This window comes from Microcaecilia unicolor, chromosome 11, assembly GCF_901765095.1.
Source record: "Microcaecilia unicolor chromosome 11, aMicUni1.1, whole genome shotgun sequence".
In the NCBI taxonomy this organism is placed as follows: Eukaryota; Metazoa; Chordata; class Amphibia; order Gymnophiona; family Siphonopidae; genus Microcaecilia; species Microcaecilia unicolor.
In genome coordinates this window covers 181,199,440-181,221,523 of record NC_044041.1, presented here as the reverse complement: position 1 = coordinate 181,221,523, position 22,084 = coordinate 181,199,440, and the positions used below count along the sequence as shown (strand labels likewise).

General features: G+C 44.5%; 1 protein-coding gene across 3 annotated transcripts in view; it reads left to right on the top strand.

The window, feature by feature from the left end:
* LOC115479816 (serine/threonine-protein kinase PAK 4-like) overlaps positions 1-22,084 on the top strand; it is a 309,742-nt gene that overhangs the window by 234,721 nt on the left and 52,937 nt on the right. Inside the window, exon 2 of one of the 3 annotated variants that reach the window (XM_030218032.1) lies at positions 15,393-15,458. The exons of the other annotated variants lie outside the window; for them this stretch is intronic. The gene's annotated coding sequence lies outside the window, so the exon portion shown is untranslated. The remainder of the gene's footprint in view (positions 1-15,392; positions 15,459-22,084) is intronic. 3 annotated transcript variants of the gene reach the window in all.

The window sequence follows — 22,084 nt, the reverse complement described above, 5'->3', positions numbered from 1 at the left end:
CCGTTCTGTGGATAAATTTTTTTTTTGTCTGTCCCCTTCACCTCTACTGCTAATTCCAGACTCCGTTCCTTTTATCTCGCCGCACCTCACGCCTGGAATAGACTTCCCGAGCCTGTACGTCTAGCCCCGTCTCTTGCTGTTTTCAAATCCAGGCTAAAAGCCCACCTCTTTAACTCTGTTTTTGACTCCTAACCACTACTCACTTGCCCTGTACCCTTCTATCCCCTCCTCTTAATTCCCCTACCGCTTACTTGTTCTGTCTGTTTACCTGTCCAGTTTAGATTGTGAGCTCTTTGAGCAGGGACTGTCTTTTCGTGTATGGTGTACAGCGCTGCGTATGCCTTGTAGCGCTATAGAAGTGATAAGTAGTAGTAGTAGTAAAAATAAAAATGCTACCTAAGTTAACCAGGTAGTTGGTTGTTGAATCATGATGGTGCCTAGGTAACTCCCAACAGGCCATTGACTGCCAGGATATTTAATGCAAGTACTCAGCATTGAATGCTGAAGCACAGTTCAGCTGGCAGCAGCCAGTGTGTTTAAAAAACAAACAACAACAACATCCCCCCCCCCCCCCCCCACTGACTGAATATTACCCCCATTAGTTTTAACTGGATTCTTCATCTCATTTGTGTTCAGCAATAAGAACTTTTATTCATTCTTTTTATTTAAAAAGAATTGTATCCCACACCATCTACAATTCTGAGCAGCTTACAACGAAACATTCCTAATAAAATTTACAAGCATATAAAACATCAAGACAGCGGCATGTAAAAGGAAAGGGGATGGGATTTGATGCTCTGATACTCTGAATTAGAGGTGTAGACATCAGTCCTACAGGAAGTCCTGGTTCTTGATTTCTAGGTACCCAGGTTGAAGTCGAATTTTATTCTGAATAGTTGAAATTCAGTCTATAAAACATGGCCTGATTTTAGTATCGGCTGTCAGTTTTCAGTGATTTCTGCAGTTGAACCCTCCCAGAGCAAGGCATAAATTGAAAAATTACCAGAGAACAAACGTTTGACCTGTAATTACATCGAGAAGACCCACAAGAGAAATCTGCCATCTTTTTTTCTCTCCCTTCGCAGTAGTTCTAAAAACAGTTGGTAAGAAATTTGATCATCTCCTGGTTTCTGGTCTGTTCATTTACTTTCTATTATCTCATGTATGCGTGTGTGTGTATATGTGTATTATGTATGTATATATGTATATATGTGTGTGTGTGTGTGTGTGTGTATAGATATATACAGTGGGGGAAATAAGTATTTGATCCCTTGCTGATTTTGTAAGTTTGCCCACTGACAAAGACATGAGCAGCCCATAATTGAAGGGTAGGTTATTGGTAACAGTGAGAGATAGCACATCACAAATTAAATCCGGAAAATCACATTGTGGAAAGTATATGAATTTATTTGCATTCTGCAGAGGGAAATAAGTATTTAATCCCTCTGGCAAACAAGACCTAATACTTGGTGGCAAAACCCTTGTTGGCAAGCACAGCGGTCAGACGTCTTCTGTAGTTGATGATGAGGTTTGCACACATGTCAGGAGGAATTTTGGTCCACTCCTCTTTGCAGATCATCTCTAAATCATTAAGAGTTCTGGGCTGTCGCTTGGCAACTCGCAGCTTCAGCTCCCTCCATAAGTTTTCAATGGGATTAAGGTCTGGTGACTGGCTAGGCCACTCCATGACCCTAATGTGCTTCTTCCTGAGCCACTCCTTTGTTGCCTTGGCTGTATGTTTTGGGTCATTGTCGTGCTGGAAGACCCAGCCACGACCCATTTTTAAGGCCCTGGCGGAGGGAAGGAGGTTGTCACTCAGAATTGTACGGTACATGGCCCCATCCATTCTCCCATTGATGCGGTGAAGTAGTCCTGTGCCCTTAGCAGAGAAACACCCCCAAAACATAACATTTCCACCTCCATGCTTGACAGTGGGGACGGTGTTCTTTGGGTCATAGGCAGCATTTCTCTTCCTCCAAACACGGCGAGTTGAGTTCATGCCAAAGAGCTCAATTTTTGTCTCATCTGACCACAGCACCTTCTCCCAATCACTCTCGGCATCATCCAGGTGTTCACTGGCAAACTTCAGACGGGCCGTCACATGTGCCTTCCGGAGCAGGGGGACCTTGCGGGCACTGCAGGATTGCAATCCGTTATGTCGTAATGTGTTACCAATGGTTTTCGTGGTGACAGTGGTCCCAGCTGCCTTGAGATCATTGACAAGTTCCCCCCTTGTAGTTGTAGGCTGATTTCTAACCTTCCTCATGATCAAGGATACCCCACGAGGTGAGATTTTGTGTGGAGCCCCAGATCTTTGTCGATTGACAGTCATTTTGTACTTCTTCCATTTTCTTACTATGGCACCAACAGTTGTCTCCTTCTCGCCCAGCGTCTTACTGATGGTTTTGTAGCCCATTCCAGCCTTGTGCAGGTGTATGATCTTGTCCCTGACATCCTTAGACAGCTCCTTGCTCTTGGCCATTTTGTAGAGGTTAGAGTCTGACTGATTCACTGAGTCTGTGGACAGGTGGCTTTCATACAGGTGACCATTGCCGACAGCTGTCTGTCATGCAGGTAACGAGTTGATTTGGAGCATCTACCTGGTCTGTAGGGGCCAGATCTCTTACTGGTTGGTGGGGGATCAAATACTTATTTCCCTCTGCAGAATGCAAATAAATTCATATACTTTCCACAATGTGATTTTCCGGATTTAATTTGTGATGTGCTATCTCTCACTGTTACCAATAACCTACCCTTCAATTATGGGCTGCTCATGTCTTTGTCAGTGGGCAAACTTACAAAATCAGCAAGGGATCAAATACTTATTTCCCCCACTGTAGATATACATACACTCATACTCACTTTTCCTTTGTCTTCCATATAAACATTTGTCTCTTAAATGGTATCCTAGTCATGTGAAACTCAATTTTTGTAGAGGGTGCCTGTGTAGGAATTGAGACATCCAAGTCGGGTATTTTACAAAATGCTCAACTGAACACTGAGTATTTTGTAAAATAGGTGCAAGGGCACTGGAAAATACACATGTATTTGCAGGTGTATCCAGCAGCAACAGCCATTTTAGAAAGCTGCAGCTTGTGAAGGAGACACTGGGCGTTACACATGTAGGTGCTAATCTGCAGATGTGTATTTGCTGGTATTTTATGAAATTCAGCATACACACGTATAAGTTATATCCGATCCAACAATGAGGTAAAATGAGGAGCAGCGATCAACAAGATGACCTGAAGCAGGAAGTCCAGGATAAACAGACAATGAACAGATGAAAACAGTGAGACACTAGTATGGCACACAAAAGTTATTTATTGGATAAACACAAAGCTGACGTGGCCATGTTTCGGTAGATGCTTTCATCAGGGATATAACTTCTTAAAATAAAGCAAACTCATCACATACTTATGTGTTACATAGTAACTCAAAATTAAAAATAACAAAAATGTAAGTGATAAAAGCCATACCGATGAACATTAAATGAGCATAAATCACATATAAAACATAACAATGCTAATAATAAATACATTAAAATGTGCACTGAAACTATTGTAATCAAAGTACTCAGTTTGATGCTGTTGGGTTACTGTAACACTTTATATTTAAGGCTTTTGCAAGCTCAATGTAAGGCGTTACAGATTGTGCCGAATGGTGACAAGTTTGCATTGTTGGGATCATATGACTCCTACTTCGTGAGATCTTCATTGGTTCCCTTTGTACCATCACATGAGATCCAAGTTGTTGACTCTTATTCACAAAACAGTTCAGGGTCTGACTTCATAGGATACGGCTAAGGCACTAATGCTTTATCATTCATCTAGAGGCTTAAGGTCAGAAGAGATTCGTCAGGGTCTCTGTCCTCTTTGACGAAGGCGCATTATGTTGAAACTGTCTGTTGTGGAATGGATTGCCTGGGCATCTGAGACTGATTTTTCCCAGTTTAAAAGGCAACCGATGTTTGTTTGTACAGGCATTTGTGGCTTGAGCATGCTCAGTGTTTTCTACTTAGAGTGGAATTTGGTTCACGTGGTATGTGTTGTAATGTTCTATTATGTTGTGCTTTTGTAACCCGCTTAGATATAGGCGTGCTAGAAATAGTTTAAATAAATAAATAAATAACTCCCCTGATGCAGGAATCCACCAAAATGTAGCCACATCGGGTTTGTGTTTATCCAGTAAATCATCTTTTGTGTGCCATACTAGTGTCTCATTGTCTCTATCTGCTCATCATGTTTATCCTTGTACCAAGTCATCTTGTTGAACAAAGTTTATACCCTACGGGAGAAGCCAAGTAAAATAACTCAAATATTTGAAGAGGTGTTGAGACACTACAGAGGTAGTTGCCCTCCACTGATGGAGAGCCTGGGTACCAAGCTGACACTTAAGCCTTCCTTGAAGCAGGTGTAAATGCTGACAGGAAACGTGTTACTTTCATTCCTACTGTAGAGTGGTAAATCCACATTTTTTTCCGGGGGGGGGGGGGGGGGGGAGGAGGAGGGGGTCACCATACTGCCCAGAACACCATTTCAAATATCTGCATTTTATAGCTTCTACATGTATAAATAATGGCATTGCAAACTCAGCACCTAACACGTGTAAACAGAGCTGCCGAGAGGGGGGGCAAAATTCCCCTGGGCCCAGTGCCAAGGTCTCTCTCTCTCTCCTGCTTCTGATGGGACTCAGTTGATTGGGTCCCAACAGGAGCAGGAGAGAGAAAACTCCAGCACTAGGCCCCCCCCCCCTTGGAGGCTGGGGAGGAGCAGACACAGGACTTTGGACAGGGACCTTGGGTTTGGCTGTCAGGGGGGGGGTTTGGCTGTCGGGGGGGGGGGGGGGGGGTCCCCAGGCCCTGCCAGCAGAAGACGTCTTCCTCCAGTGCTGTTCTTCACTCTGCTGCATTGTCTGCCAAGCGGCTGCTTTCCCCCTCAGGTCACACGTGCTGGGTTTTGAATCCGAGCATGCGCGACATGAGAGAAAAAGCAGCCACAGGGCAGGCAGTGAGGTGGCGTGAAGAATAGCGCTGGAGGAAGACTTCTGCTGGCAGGGCTTGGAGATCCCCGCCATCCAAGGTATTTGGAGTTGCAGTTGGGGGGGGGGGGGGACAGCAGCCCTACATGTAAATGGTACTATTTGAACATGTTGAAGCGCCACAAACCTTCTAAAATGACCTCCTTAATCTAATTAGTATATTCAGTATATGAACCATCCCCCCCCCATCCCTGAATCATATCCATTCTCCAGAATGTGAAAACTGCACCACACCTCTCAGATGGCAGCATTTTATCACGTCTCAGTATCCTGTCTTAAAACATTCAATTTACCCATGTTATCATGAAAGGTTTTCCTTATGTACATCCAGGCATCTCCTAGGAGTAGCCTAGTGGTTTAGAGCAGGGATTCTCAACTCAGTCCTCGGGGCACAACCAACCATTTGGGCTTTAGAATATCTCACAGTAAATATACATATGAGAGGTTTGCATACCAAGGAGGCAGTACAGGCAAATCTGTCTCATGCATATTCATTGTGAATATCCTGAAAGCCTGTCTGGCCGAGTGTGTCCCAGGGACTGGGTTGAGTAGCAGACTGAGGATCGAGGAAACATGGGTTTAAATCCTTGTTCCACCAATATTTCTTGTGACCTTTGGAGGTCACTTCACCCTCCTTTGCCTCTGTCACAACTTAGATTATAAGCTGACTTGGGCAGGGAAGTAACTTGTGTACCTGATTGTAACTCACTTTGACCTTGGATTTAGGAAAGGCAAGTAATCTAAAATCCAAATCCCTAGACATAGATTAAACTTTGAGGTTCCTCAATGCTACTACCATCTCTTATATTATCTCTTAAGTTCTGTAATAGCAAACAGCAGATCCAGTAAAACAACAACCTTTATTAGAAAATCACCCGACGTGGTCCACGTTTCGCCCCCCACGTGGGCGGCCTCAGGGTTATGATATAATCATAAAACATCATATCATATATATCCTCAGTACATGCACATATGAAAAATGATATAGCAGAGTGTACAAAATGCAAAGTGATTTGGAACTCACTCAACAAGTATATGTGTGCATAAATGAGTAATAAACAAATATAATAGTAACGTGCATAATGACCAATGCATGCAAAATAATTAAAAATCAATATAAAGTCACAGTGGATATCATAGTGCTCAAAACAGTAAATAAACAAAACAAAACTATAAACATCCTCATGCTTAAAGAATCACAAAAAACAATGTAAGAGCATAAATATAGATGTAAACAATAAATACATAAGGAGTAAAATGTGCATGACTAAGGGAGCATGTTGCTTGGACAAGACAGTGTGAAGATCGAAGCTGTAAATAACGGCAACAAAAAAACCTTACTCACAAAACACCTGCTAGAATCCACGATCAAGGTACTCTAAAAGAAGAAAATCCACATCAGTAATTGCTAAAAATAAATGGAACACAGTAAAAATGCTCAAGAAGGAAACCTGAGCATACAGAATTTCAAGGTGCCAAAACACGCTGCCAAGAATGTGTCAGTTCCACTACAGCAACTGAAAAACCAGCGCTTAAAGAAAACACAAAAGCGACTTTAAAAGAATTATACTGTAATCCACTTTAGTGCAAATATCTCATTTGAAAGTGAAATGCCCACAAAATAGTACAAAAGTCAGCAACTGACTTACCAGCTCTCGGTATCTGATGGTTATTTCTTGTGTGTTCCATGAGAATCGAAGCTGTTTTTTTTCTTTGCACGTAGTTGTTTCGCAACTGCTTCCCCTCTTTCAGAACAGTATTCATTAGCATACGCTGTACTTTCAGACTCCTGATCCAGTTGCCTATGTGCCGAAACACAGCCGCTGTCTCAGTTTTCTTTTTGGTGTATTTTCAATAAAATATCACACACTAGAATCATTGCGTCTCCCTTGTGTCCTTCGGTAAAGCCTACCTACCCTACTCTTTGATCTGTGGGGCGAAACGTGGACCAAAACGGGTGATTTTTCTCTCAAAGGTGATTGGTTTACTGGACCTCCTGTTTGTTGTTATTGCTCCCTGGTGCGGATCTGAGGAGCATCTTCTGTTTTTGTGCATCTCTTAAGATCTCTGCATGCATTTTTACAAGCCTTATAGTGAGTGCAGAATAGACTTCTGTACGATCCCTTTTATAAGCTGCCTCCTCCACATTTTCAAACCAAGCCATAGTCATGCACAAAGCTTAATGGGTTACATTTAAAGTCATGAAATGTTGACTGCCACTCACATTTATTGATTCCAATTCCCAGGAGATCTCTAAAAGCCTGTTGACGTTGCAGATAAATCAGCTGAGCCATTATCTTGTTTTTACAGTTAAATTCACATTTGGTTGTTGGTTGATCTTTTGTGGAATGAGAACTGCATATATTATTCTCTCAGGTAACATGTGATCTTTAGTTGTTTGGACTCCATATCACTCGGGGCTCTCTCTCTCTCTTTAGAATTCTCTAACTTCCTGCTCTTCCTGTGCACGCAAGACAGAGTTTTCATAATAGTGGACCCTCGGTAAGTCTGTGTACATATTCCCACACTCATAACACAGAAGCATATACCATGATCTCTGTTACTTTCTTTTCATATCATCTCCAGAGGCAGCATAACATCTTTTGTTCTCGGGAGGGCCAAACAAACCAATCTCTGTTCCTGTATAATGATGCTGTGTGTCCTCTGTCTATGAAATCAATCTCCCGGAATCTCTATACGGCCCCTAGATTCGTGAGCGTTCCTGAGATGCACGTGCAGATTAATTGGCTAACAGCCAATTATTGACTTTAATTGGCACCCATTAAAATTTGTGTGCGCATCTTGGCTGCCTGCTATTCTGTAATGTAAAGCGCATAATTCTAATAGTGCAAAACTCAAAAGGGGGCGTCCAAAAACATTAACCTGAGTTGTTACAAAATACTGCCTCGGCGCACCTAACTGGGAAGTCAGCATTTACTCCAGCTTTCAACAGGCGTAAGTCTGGCGCCCAAAGTTAGGCGGGGGAATCTGCGCTAAGCACGATTCTTGTGCTTGGCGCTGATTTTTTTTTTTTCTGTCGAACTTTGAGTGATGATCGAGCACAGCGAAGATGACAACGACCACTCAAAGTCAGTAATGCTTCTGTCACAACTTTAATCAAAAGGGGAAAGGGAATGGGACTTATATATCGCCTTTCTGTGGTTTTTCCAACTACATTCAAAGCGGTTTACATATTACATACAGGTACTTATTTGTACCTGGGACAATGGAGGGTTAAGTGACTCGCCAGAGTCGCAAGGAGCTGCAGTGGGAATCGAACCTAGTTCCCCAGGATCAGAGTCTGCTGCACTAACCACTAGGCTACTCCTTCACTAGCAACATTCCATGTAGAAGCCTGCCCTTGCAGATCACCAATGCGGCTGCGCAGGCTTCTGTTTCTGCAAGTCTGACATCCTGCACATACGTGCAGGACGTCAGACTCACAGAAACAGAAGCCTGCGCGGCCGCGTTGCTGATCTGCAAGGGCAGGCTTCTACATGGAATGTTGCTAGTGGAATAGCAACATTCCATGTAGAATCTGAAATAGTAGCAACAGAATCTCCAATAGTATCAAGATTCCATGTAGAATCTCAAATAGGGAAAGGGAAATGGGACTTGATATACCGCCTTTCTGAGGTTTTTTGCAACTACATTGAAAGCGGTTTACATATATTCAGATACTTATTTTGTACCAGGGGCAATGGAGGGTTTAAGTGACTTGCCCAGAGTCACAAGGAGCTGCAATGGCAATCGAACCCAGTTCCCCAGGATCAGAGTCCGCTGCACTAACCACTAGGCTACTCCTCCACTCGACTCAGGATGTCAAATTTTGAGTGCCATTTATAGAATTCCTCCCAATCTGTGTGAATGATAAGCCCTGGAGGGTCCCATAAGTGTGTGAGCAAGAGACGTGCTTATATATGCGGCATGCTTCCCGCAGGCTGGGAGCAGACCGGAACACGACAGACGAGAAACCAGCTAGGGCCATATGTAAGCCTGGGAGACTGTGGAAACGACAGGCCACAGAGTTTTAGAAAATGTATGCACACAGTTGCTACTTCAGAGGTGGGGGAAGGGTAGGTAAGCAATGCTGGGATTAGGCAGGAGAGGTTAATGCTCAGGTCCTCTATTGAATTGTCAGTGGGTGTCAACAAGCATTTTCTATTAAAGTTGTAGATTGTTGGCACATCGTACTGGTTCACATGTAAATTAAGTGATGTGTCCACACATGCATATCCGCAAGGTTTGTGTGTAAACACACTTTCTTGCATGCCCATTTATATTTCACAGGAAATCAATTGAAGATTTTCCCATTGTGTAGAGGCACTGCAGGACTCCATTTTGATTATATGGTAAATTGTCACGCACAGTCAGACATCGCAGTGCAAATTTTGCCTGCAGACCTGAAACTATCAAATAATGCAATATTCCGATGAACTAGCTCACAGTAATTTCTTTCCTAAGTCTCTCGGGTGAGTTAGCCCAGTTGTAATCAAGAACCTGTAATAATGCAAATTAAAAGGGAGCATCTAGTTTTAGCCTGGAATGCAGTACATAAAACTCATATCCCGTCCCTGTATTTTCATTTTGTCTTTGACACATATGAGTCACTGAGTCTCCATCAATAATGACCTTGTAATTCTTCAGGATTCTCAAATGTTTTGGTCATCTGATTCACGATGACTTTCAGCCTTACTAGATAGAACAATCTGATCTTTGCTTTCATATTTCTTAATTGCTCAGGCACTGCCAGAACTTCTTAGGTTTTCTTTGCTGTGGCTTCAGATCAGTGAAAATCAACATTCTATCTTCTTCCCGAAGTACAGGTTGCTCTCTTTGCTTTTTTTTTCATCATTTCCAAAAGTGAGGGTATCGAGAGATGAATCACTATTTTATTGTTGATGTAATGGAAAGTCACTCGGATATGCTCATTAAGTCTTTCATAAACTGAATTTCCAGAAATATCTCCATAACTTTCACTGTATTATAATCTATTCCTGCTGGAGTTCCCAACATTTTCATGGGGTTTTTTTTGTTGTTGTTTTTCTCAAACCTTTTTTCTGAATCTTTGAAGTCTTTTCAGGTCAGCCAGGGCAAGGCCGCCGCGCCCCCCCCCCCCCCAATCGCTACCACCGTCGCCTCCCTCTCCTGCTCTCAGGCTGCCAGTCTCCACCCGCCCATCCTCAGCCCCGTCGACAGCCCCCCTCCGTCCACTACCGGGTCCCCTGCATTCAAATCGGCAGTGCCTCACCTCCGTGTGAAAACAGCAGATCGCCTTCCTTCGGGCCCTCCACTGTGCCCCGCCCTCACGGAAGCAGGAAGTTAAATCAGACGAGGCCAGGACACAGTAAGGGAAAGGCCCGAAGGGAGGCGATCTGCCGCTTTCACACGGAGGTGAAGCGCTGCTGATTTGAATGCAGGGGGCCAGGTGGCGAACGGAGGGGGGCTGTCGACAGAGCCGAGGGGCAGGCAGGCTAGACTGGGGACTGCAGCGCCGGTGGCCTGGGAACAGGAAAAGGAGAGAGGCACCGGGCCCAGGGAATTTTGTCCCCCTTGCCCCCCTATCTTGGCAGCCCTGAGGTCAGCATGCGGTATGGTGAACCTCAGATAAATCACAGAAGTTTGGCCACGCAGAGAAGACTGGAATGGGTCGCAGCCCCTATTGCTGGCAACAAGATCTTGCTCTCGTCATCTGTCCCCTGAATTACCGCCTCCTACTGGCAGGAAGAGTCAAAGAGCAGCACTTGTTATGTGCTGCCCTCCACCTTCTCAGCCAGCTTTCTTTTGAAATTGGAACTGCATACAAATGATAGGTCTGAGAAGATTGAAGGGCCCCATGTGGCCTGACTTCCGAGATAAGCTGGTAGAGGAGATGGAGGCAGCAGGTAAGACGTGCTGGTTTGCACATTCCTCTTTGGCTGCAGGTGATCTTGAAGGTGAAAGGGAATATAGTGGTGGCGGGGGTTGGGTGCAAAGAGAAGGGAAGTGGCGACTGGAGAGGTGAGGAGGGACAGAGGGAGGGAGAGGAGGTGTGATGGGATGACGGTGAGGCCATGGGAGTCGGTGAGGGAAGGATGGCACTGTTGGGTTTGGGGGAGGAGCTGTGTGTACACATACTTCTCCTTTACTAAAAAAAAATCACCAGTGGCTCCCAGTTGAATACAGAATAAAATTCAAGGTCTTCATTTTGGTTTTTAAAGCATTCCGTTTTGGCACTCCCTCTTATTTAGCCACGCTTACCATCCCTTACTCTCCAGCGCGTGTTTTACGGTCTTTAAACGGCCTCCATGGACCTTGCTCAGCTCATTTGGAATCATCTAGGCACATTGCTTTTTATTACACAGCCCCAGTGTTATGGAAATCTCTCCCTATAGCTATGCCGCAGTGAATAATCACTGAAGAATTTTAAATTTGCGGTGAAACCATGGCTCTTTCGGCAGGCCTTTGGTGCGTGATGAGTGGGCTGCTTCTTGTCATCCTAAAAAGATGTGTACAGTCTGGCCTGAGAAATTTAACGTTACTTGTGCTACAATGCAGTGTTCTATTAAAATTGGAGTTCCTTTCCTTTTGCCTCTTTGCGGATGATACCAAACTCTGTAATAGGGTGGACACCCCAGAAGGTGTGAATGGCATGAGGAATGATTTAGCAAAGCTAAGATTTAATGCTAAGAAATGCAGGGTCATGCACTTGGGTTACAAGAATCCAAGAGCACAGTACAATATAGGGGGTGAAGTGCTCCTGTGTACAAAAGAAGAGCGGGACTTGGGGGTGATCGAATCTGATGATCTTAATGTGGCCAAACAGATAGAGAAGGCAACGGTTAAAGACAGAAGAATACTCAAGTGCATAAGGAGAGGGATGACCAGCAGGAAAAAAGAGGTGATAGTGCCCTTGTATAAGTCTCTGGTGAGGTCCCATTTAGAGTACTGTGTGCATTTCTGGAGACCACACCTATGGAAAGACATAAACAAGATGGAGTCGGTCCAGAGGGCACCTACAAAATTGGTAAGCGGTCTCTGTCATAAAACATATAGGGACAGGCTGATCAACCTCAACATGTATACACTGGAAGAGGTGGGCGAGAGGGAATACGATTGACACGTTTAAATACCTCAGTGGCATTAATGTACAGGAGGTGAGTCTTCAAATGAAGGAAAACTCTGGAATGAGAGGGCATAGGATGAAGTTAAGAGGAAATAGGCTTAGGAGTAATCTGAGGAACTACGCTTTCATGGAAAGGGTGGTGGATGCGTGGAATGGAGGTTATGGAGACTGGGACTGTCACAATTTACGAAAGAATGGGACAGGTTTGTGGGATCTCTTAGGAAAAGGAGGAGTTAGTGGTTACTGAAGATGGGCAGAGTGGATGGGCCATTTGACCCTTATCATGTTTCTTTTATGTATTTTAGCCTCTAAACCACATTGCTCTGCCTGACAGTTAAATGCGGTATAGTAAATCGACCCTAAATAAATAGGTGAACTCGGTTTTGGGTATGCCATGGCATTAAAGTTGGGAACCACCGATTTAAACTTTGTCCTGCATCAGAGTTTCAATATCTTTTAACAAGGAAGTTCTTTGCTTCAGTTCATCCAGTCTTTTGAAACAAAATAGCACTGTAAAGGAAGCCATCTTCATTTAAATTTTTTTTTAAGTTGGCATCGGTGCATTTTAGAGATGGGTCCTTCTTGATCCTATGGGAGATTTCTTCTTCCTTTCCAAAGTGACAGCGAGTCCCATTTGGACTTTCTGACTTTGTGTAAGGCAGGAAAAGCTATTTCCTGTGCTCGATTTACCACTGGTCTTGGCAGTTTAGAAGATGACCAGCAATTTTGCCTGCAGTCTTAAGAGCCACTTCAGTTCAGAGATTTTTTTCAAGTATTTGTGCCTCTTTTTTTTATTTCATGTACTAGCCTTTGAGCCCGTAAAAACGGGCTATTATAGGAAGGGGGGGTTGAAAGGCCCGCCCCCCCCCCCCCGAATTCGCCCCCCCCCCCCCAAGCCGTCACCACCCACCTTCCACCCGGCCGGGCCCTCGCTCCGCTATTGAAACAGCGAAGGTCCGGGAACGCAGCACTGAGCTCTGCTGAACTGCCGACGTCGGCCAGGCCTTCCTCCTTCTCTGCCTGTCCCGCCCTTGTGTAACGTAACGTCGTCGAGGGCGGGACAGAGGCAGAGAAGAAGAAGGAAGGGCGATGTCGGCAGCTCAGCAGAGCTCAGTGCTGCGTTCCCGGACCCTCGCTGTTTCAATAGTGGAGCGAGGGCCCGACCGGGTAGAAGGTGGGTGGCGGCGGCGACTCGGGTGGGGGGAGCGTTAGACGGCGGTGTCCCTCCCTCAGAAATGGCGCAGTACAGACCCTCTCTGTTCCGCGCCCCGTCATCACGTATTGACGCGGGGGCGGGGCAGAGAAGGTGTCTACTGCGCATTTGCGAGTGAGTACGACACTCGCCTTTTATATATATTGATACTATTGATGTCACAGGTGAGTTTTGCAGCCCAGAACCCTTTTAATCTACAGAAGCCACACAGCTATATCCCTCTTGGTTAAGCTATCAGCCACAACACAAGAGATCCAATAGACCCATGATGCAGGCCTTGGTGCCGAAACACGGTCGTGTCGGGTCGTTTTTTTAGCTGTTGACATTAAAGACTTCCTGATATCCTCTTTGAGCTGTCCTCACTTTTTTTTGTCCATTGCTTTTGTTGCCCGTAAGGGTTTTCCTCCTCTTGTTTGTTTTTCTATGTGGTTGACAACATGCTCCTATCATTGCTTTCATCTGTATTCTTCATGACTTCAGATGAAAGGTTTGCTGATTTAACACACACACATGCGTATACTACTGGCTGGAAAATGTGCCATAGTTGACTTATGCCAGAAGTGGAAGATGACGGCTTGCTCACTCTTGAGACAAGTGGGGAAAGCATGCAGGACATGGCTCATGGAATTCTTTCCAGGTCTTTGTGTGTGTGTGTGTGTGTCTGTGTGTGTGTTTTGACCCAGCAGTATCAAACATTGTTAGTTTGGAAAGAATAATGAAATGAAACAGTGCAATAATACATCTAACCATAGATACCACTAGCAACAGATTTCAGCGGATGGATTCAGTTTAACCCCAGTTGCCACTGTCCCAAGGCAATAGGTATTAATGTGCACACGGCCGCCAGGAGCAACGTGCACAGTATCAGTCCCTAGGTGTCATTGTACACAGCAACCATTAAGAAAGCTATACAGTTTATTTGATACTTGTAGCCCACATTATCCAGATGTAAGTGTCCGGTTCAGTGTGGCTAATATTCAATAAATTTAATTCATTGGCATTTTTAAAATCGATACAGAAAAGGCGAATTACATGACAGCAAGATTAATGTACGGTAAAGAAAATTAGCATTACCAATAAATCAGTGACATTAGCATCTTAATATTAAGAACTTATTGAAAAGGAGGACTTTGTGGAATTTACGGAAGGTCACTAGGTTTCACGCTATAAAATATATAACAATGAAAATGAAATAGCACACCTGAATCCTTAAGGCTTCAATGCTCAAAACTCTGGCGCTGTACTGAACAGCTAAGGGAGTAGGACAAGTTGGCGCTATCCAAACAACAAGGGAGACAGATGAGATTCCAAATCTTTATTGAGGAACAACAAATGACTCGACACAGCTGCCATGTTTCGGCGCCAACGCACCTGCATCAGGAGTCTTATAGTCTAACAAACTGCTGTTTCCTTGTTACAGGATATAATTGCAAGGAACAGTGCCCAGTTGAGAACATCGCATTTTTCAAGATTCTCAACTGGGCATTGTTCCTTGGTGCGCCGGCCGGCAAACGCTGGCATTAGTGTGGTGCTAATGGACTCTGTTGCCCTCGTTTGCTTCTGAGCATCGGCGCCTGAGAGCCAGCCCAGCAGGGAGAGGGGTGTGATATTACTATGTGAGGGGGAGAGGGGAATGAGTAGAGGCAGAGTATGCCTCATGGGTTTATTTTCAATCCATATGTGTGCATCTGTATGTTGGGGAGGAGGGAAGCAGTTGAAAAGGAACAATTCCCAGCTATTTTCAGCATATAGGGCAGCAGCTGGGGGGGGGGGGGGGGGGGGGGGGGCTTGTGCAGGGGCTCATTAAGCCATGTATTAGACCCAGCATACACTGTCATGATGCATTGCATTAAAAGAGTTTTGCCCCAATACTGTGTAACCAAATTGCATGCAAATAATTACATGCAAAAACTGTACATAAACATGGAAAATTGTCAGTAGCTGAAGTTTTGTGTGTGTCTGGAATGCTGTTCTACAACGTAAATATTATTGTACGCTATCAATTCTCTGTTTTTAGTCTGGCACTTTTCATTTTAGGTTCGCGGCACCTCCCCCATAACCTTGCATTTGGTGACCTCTGCCCATCCTTTTCTACAAAGCAAGGTAAAGTTGCAGAAACTTTTACGCTTGCACAGAAGAGTAGAAACAGGCATATAACACGCTCACTAATACTAGCTGCCAAAGAGCAAGCTAACATTTTACTCCTCAGACCGTAGGTTAAAATCCCAGCATTAGAAAATCATGCGCTTGGCTTTCAGATCCTCTGCGTGTTTCTTTGCATCTGCATTTTGATTGCTAATACCTTCATTAGAATTGGATTTAAAAGTTCAGTGTAATGATGTCTGCATGAGTCTTTGCTTATTTGTGCACTAGACTCGTTTCGGCATACTGCAGCCACATTAGCACAGAGCCTGCCCTGTCTCCTGCATGTCATTGCATTGGCCTCGTGGGTCTGATTTTATTTTATTTTTAATTATTATATATATATATATATATATATATATATATTTTTTTTTTTTTTTTTTTTTTTTTTTTTAATAGGTTTGCATAAGTCAGTATGGGGTGAAAACTGTGGCCATGTGCAGTTCAGAGGCAGGAGCAAATTGCCATCGCTCCTCCCTCTTGAAGGTACATGGGGGGGGGGGGAGGCGGGATACCAGGGATTTTCTTTTTTAAGTGCTGGGGCACAACTGTCAGATGGTGCTGCTAGACACCGGAATTTTTTTTTTTTTTTTTTACAGGGTCAGGATAGGTCTGCTAGACAACCAGAGTTTTGTTTGTTTGTTTTAAGGGCTTGGGGGGGGGGAGGAGGAGGGCCGCTAGGCTACCCGGGTTTTGTGGTGCTGAGGGGGATGCAGACCCAGCAACTTATTTATTTAGGAAAAATAAAGGCCTCTTCCCATGGATGGATGAGCTGATCACAGCCAGGACTGTGTTTTTATCAAGTCAATGCAAAAAGGGAAAAGAGAAAAAATACAGATTAGTCAGTTTTATTTTTAAAAGACTGCTTTGAGCTGCAGATTACTGCCACATTTTTAACACAGCAGTAATTTCTATGCTCCTTAATTGCTGCATCGCCTCAGTATATTTTTGAGAAAATTTAGCGGTAGAAGCTGTGTGCTCAGTCCCAAGCACAGCAGTAGCATAGCCACTGGAGTCCCAGGGAGGCCTGCCCCCCCCCCCCCTCAAAATTGCAGCACCGTTGCTGGTGGCTAGTAGTTATCCCCAAGCCCTGGAAGCGAAAGAGATCCTGCTCCAGTGGCCGGAAACTCCCCCAAACTGTCAGGCAGTGGCACTTTCTGTGGGCCACGCTAGCCCCCTCCCACACACGCTTGGTTCTCACACCTTAGCAAAAACTTAGCCTGATGTGGGGTGGGGGGGGGGGGAGGGAGGGTGCAGCCCATGGAAAATAACTGCCAGTGTTGGAGAGTTTCTAGCTGCCAGAAGAGGACCTTGTCTGCTGATGGGGCTTGGGGATCTCCCCAGCTTAGTTAGTTAAAGTTTGAGTTGGGGGGTCGCTGGGGGGGGGGGGGGGGGGGAGGAGTAGAGACAGAATTTTGTGCCCACCCATTTTGAGTTCAGGTTCCCCTAGAATTAAAGGTGTGACTAGCTAAGGCCCCCATCACTCTTGGCCAGGAACCCTGACTGTGCCAGAGCAGACACCCATCAACTGGAGGGGCAGTCAGATTTTCAATTTGCAACACCCATCACAGTTAAATGCTACGGTTATCCGTTCCCATCTCCAATTTCCCGTTATCGTTGGTAGCAGAGGACTTAAGTTCCACTGCTTTCCCCATATACAAGAGTGGCAGCCCCATATTTCCACAGCTCAGCTTCCATCTTAAAAGGGATTCTCATTCAACGGAGGCATGTACAATGCCCTCAGATTTAAAAGCAATAAATAGAAATAAAATAAAACAGAACAACAGAAAAGAAGACGATACCTTTTTTTATTAGACTAACTTAATACATTTTTGATGACGAAACATCTACAGAAATGAGCAAAAGTACCTAAGGACTCCAGGGACAGGGAAATACCCAGCGTATCTGAATGTAACTCACTATGTATGCCACTGCAGTGCAGGCTGGTTTTCTGCATCAGTCCCTCATAGTGTCAGCCCACCAGGGACAGATAGCTACAGCTGAAAAAGGCGATAGCAAAGATTCTCCTGGAAAGAAATGGAGGAAGCAAACAGCAAACGATTTCACCTGTGCCTGGTGTATTTCTGGCACTGGCTTATTATAATTTGTGCACTCATTAGCGGCACGCCTGGGCAACAGTAACAGCTGGGTCTCTTGGCAGAGAAGGCGCTTGGCGAAAAGGGCTTCGTTTGCCGTTTATAAAAGTCTGGTGTTTTTCGGTCCTGTACCACTCACTTCCCTTAGGTAGTGTTTCATTTGGAGAGGTTCCCTTTCTGTGAGCCTTGCGGTTTATGCATTCCTGCATATAAAGTCTTACTTAATAGGTGACTAATTAAGCCCAGAAAGATAAAGGCCATGTGAACTGGGTAGGATAGCAGAGCCTGGAATGCAGTAGGCTCCAAATGAAGTGAAACGGGAGATAGACCAGACCCCAGTATCTCTTTCTGAAGTGCTGGTAATTGCTGCAAAGACAGGGCTCGATTTCTGGGGATTAGCAAGCAATAGAGGCCAACAGACAAAGCAGTAGGCGATACCGTTTTAATTGGACTAAGGTGAAGCTTCCCAGACTTGACCTGGGGTCCCCACAGCCCTATTTTTTCAGGGTGTCTACTATGACCATACATGAAATAAATTTGCTCTTGCCCGGGTCTCTGATACACGTAAAGATCTTATACATACTCATTCTAGATACCCTGAAAATCCAACAGGCTGCAGGCCCTCAAGACAAGTTTGGCAAGTGCTGGACCAACTTTCCAGACCCGTGTCCCCTTGATCAAGTCAGTGCAAAAAGGAAAAAGAAAAATACAGATGAGTCAGTAATTTTATTTTTAAAAGACTGTGGCACAAGGAACAGGGTGGAGCTTTCCCTTTATTTTGTCATTGTGGTAGGGAGCTGGCCTGAAGATTTAGGTTGTGGAGGAAACCTGAGCATCCCAGGAGCTCTGCCCAGCCCATAAAATACAATAGGCCAGACATTAAGAGCTGTTGGTGAAATGCTTCCTAACTTCCAGGCAACGTCCCGCCTATGGGCCATTGGACACACTCCTCTCTCTCTTTTTTTTTTAAATCTGATTTTGCCCATAGTACGTGCATGTAAATGTAACCCTGCTTTATATTTATTTGTTTGGATTTTGCTCACACCTTTTGCAGTAGTAGCTCAAAGTGAGTTACATTCAGATACGCTGGGTATTTCCCTGTCCCTGGAGTCCTTAGGTACTTTTGCTCATTTCTGTAGATGTTTCGTCATCAAAAATGTATTAAGTTAGTCTAATAAAAAAAGGTATCGTCTTTTCTGTTGTTCTGTTTTATTTTATTTCTATTTATTGTTTTTAAATCTGAGGGCATTGTACATGCCTCCGTTGAATGAGAATCCCTTTTAAGATGGAAGCTGAGCTGTGGAAATATGGGGCTGCCACTCTTGTATATGGGGAAAGCAGTGGAACTTAAGTCCTCTGCTACCAACAATAACGGGAAATTGGAGATGGGAACGGATAACCGTAGCATTTAACTGTGATGGGTGTTGCAAATTGAAAATCTGACTGCCCCTCCAGTTGATGGGTGTGTGCTCTGGCACAGTCAGGGTTCCTGGCCAAGAGTGATGGGGGCCTTAGCTAGTCACAGGGTGGATCACTTAAGGGTGTTGCTATGGTTTCCTGTGAATTAAGTCCTTTAAAGGAAGAACCAGTTAGCTCGTAATATGACAAATGGCTCCTGAAGTGGGGTTAGATATTGTGTGTCGGAGGCTGAGGTATGTTTGCAGGAAATTTGTAGTAATGATTAACTTTTCTCATTTAGTTATACCCTTTTCTTTCTTCCATTTATAACTTAGATTAAATTCTGAAATTCTTTTTATTTAATCCACTTTGGGACCTTTCCAAGGGAAGAAGTGGTATGTAAGAATGACGAATAGTCTAGAATAAAGCAGAATATGTAGTCTGATTGGTACTTTGGTTTGAGGGGAGAGAATTTAGCATTGTGGCAATGGGCATTGTATCAGTTTCCGTGTTACCAGTTGTCTGCTGTCTTAGCTTTCTCTTCAGACTGAATAAAATGACTCACTTTTGGTCTCTTTGGCTAAGAACCAAGTTTATGGTCTCTGAGTAGTGAGCTGAGGGGTGATTTCTTCTGGGCCTATTGGATGACATTGAGAACTTGAACAGCACAGAGGGGTTCCTCCCTACTCACTAGTCTACCAGTGGAGAAACAATGATGTAGGAAGATTAAGCCTCTTGCAAACCCAACAAAAAAAGGATTGTATTACATCCCGTCTGTTCTGAATCACATCATACCCAGACAGCAGGGGCGTAGCAAGACCTCAACGTTAGTGGGGGGGGGGGGGGCACAGTTTGGTCTGCCGCCCCACCGCAACCCCACATACCTTGACTGGCGGTGGTCCCCAACCCCTGCCAGCTGAAGCCTTTCTCCAGCGCTGTTCTCTGCGCATTGCCTGCCCTGCTTTCCCTCATGTTGCGTGCATGCACGATTTTACTGAAACTGACCAAGTGCGAAGTCGCACATTCTCATTTTCACTAAAACCGAGCATGCAGGTGACATGAGAGGAAGCAGGGCAGGCAATGCGCAGAGAACAGCGCTGGAGAAAGGCTTCAGCTTGCAGGGGTTGGGGGACGCCGGCCAAACCATGACCCCCAGATCAGATTGAGGGGGGGGCCCAGGTCCCCCAAGGCCCCCTGTAGCAATGCCACTGCCAGACAGACACTGACAAGATCTTCATTTCATGTTGCATTAAAGTAGGAAGTGCCCTAAATCTGAAAAAAGTGATCACAGAATGGATTTAAAAAATTACCAGTGCATCAAACTGTCAGTTGATCCCTCTTTTCTCTCTCGACTTTTCTGGTTCGTTTTTGAACTTTTTTTGTTCTGCCCTCTCGTACTGCTGCAAAACCATAAGCCAGAGTGAATCCTTTGACGAGTGGCCGCTTCTTTATTTACAACAGTTGGGTTTGCCACTCAGACGACTGTTGCAAACATCACTAGAGAGATGCTGAAAGAAGCGATTCAGGCATGATCTTTCTCCTTGGGCCCTGGAATACCCTTTTCCTGAAGGTCTGGTGCATTTGAATGGCTCTGTTAGGTCCTTTGGAACAGCAGTGTAGGCTTGTTTTGTTTATGGCTTTGCAAGTATCTGTAACTGTGTGAGCTATTCAGAAACAGTTGGGAAAGAGTGCTAATGTGCCCCCACTGCCTGCCCTGATGAAAAGTTATTATCTGTGGAAATAGCAGTGTGTTTGGAACATAACTTCCCCATGTCTTAGTAGTGTGTTTTATCTCAAGCCAGAATATTAACTGGGAGAAAAAAATTCTCGATTGAAAAAATTACAGTGTGACTTTACAATGGTAAGAGAATTTTAATATGTAATTTTAAATTATGTATATTTTATTTTAATTCACAGTAGATTTTTCAGATATGCGGGCTATAAATATTTTATGGAAAAAAAATCATATCCTATATAATAAAACGCACCTCCAACATTCTGAAGCTGACTGCATGGCTGAGGCATTCCTGCTCTCTGTATCCATCTCCTGAATTGACATCACGTACTTCCGGGTTCGTCACAAGCAGAAGTGACCAACCACACGAGGTTTTTCGGCTTCAGAATGTTGGAGGTGCATTCTATTAAATAGGATTGGTCAGTTCCTTGAAGCACAGCCAGAGCTCAGCATCCTGCTCAGTAACGCTCAGACACCAGAGAGAGGGAGGGAGGGGGGGGCCTGACACCAGAGAGGGGGTGGGGGAGGTATCTCTGTCACTCTCTCTCTCTCTCTCTCTCTCTCTCTCTCTCGTCCTCTCTCTCTCTCGTCAGTCTTTCACTCTCACACACTCTGTCTCACACTGTATCACATTCACTCTCTATGTGTCACACAGCCACTCACACACTCAGTCTCACAGAGAGTCTGTGTCTCGCACACACTGTATCTGTGTGAAACACACTCTCTCTCACACTGTGTCTCACATACGCACTTGCACACACTCGCACCCAGACTCACTCACTCTCTCTCACACACACACACTCGCACATTCACTCTCTCACACACAGTCACTCTCACATACACTCCGAGGAAAACCTTGCTAGCGCCAGTTTCAATTGTGTCAGAAACGGGCCTTTTTTACTAGTTTATTAGAATTTTCAATGAGTATCAAATACAGCTGGATTCAGTATAGATCACGAACTATAACAAACTTAACACAAAGGAACATAAATAGATAAAGGGTAGCAAATGTGGGAGAGCACTAGACACCTGGCTTTTGAGCATTGTTCCAAAAACGGAGCAAGGACCGTCATTGCGATGAATGACTTTAGCTAAGTCACGTTCGCTTCGATTCTGAGTTACGAGAGAGGCGTTTAAAAATCACAAGTAGCAACACCGCTTCAGAGCAGTTCTTGCAGTTTGTGATTCATTCAGGGTTTATGTAGTGACCAGGACCTTGGCTGAAAAGCAGCCAGCCCTATGGAAATGTAAGCATGCAAGCAGCTAAACTGGTTTTTCCACTACAATGTGACCATGGGCACAGAGAATATTTACTGCTGCGTCAGAGAATCTGTGTAAAATCTAAGCTGATGACAGGG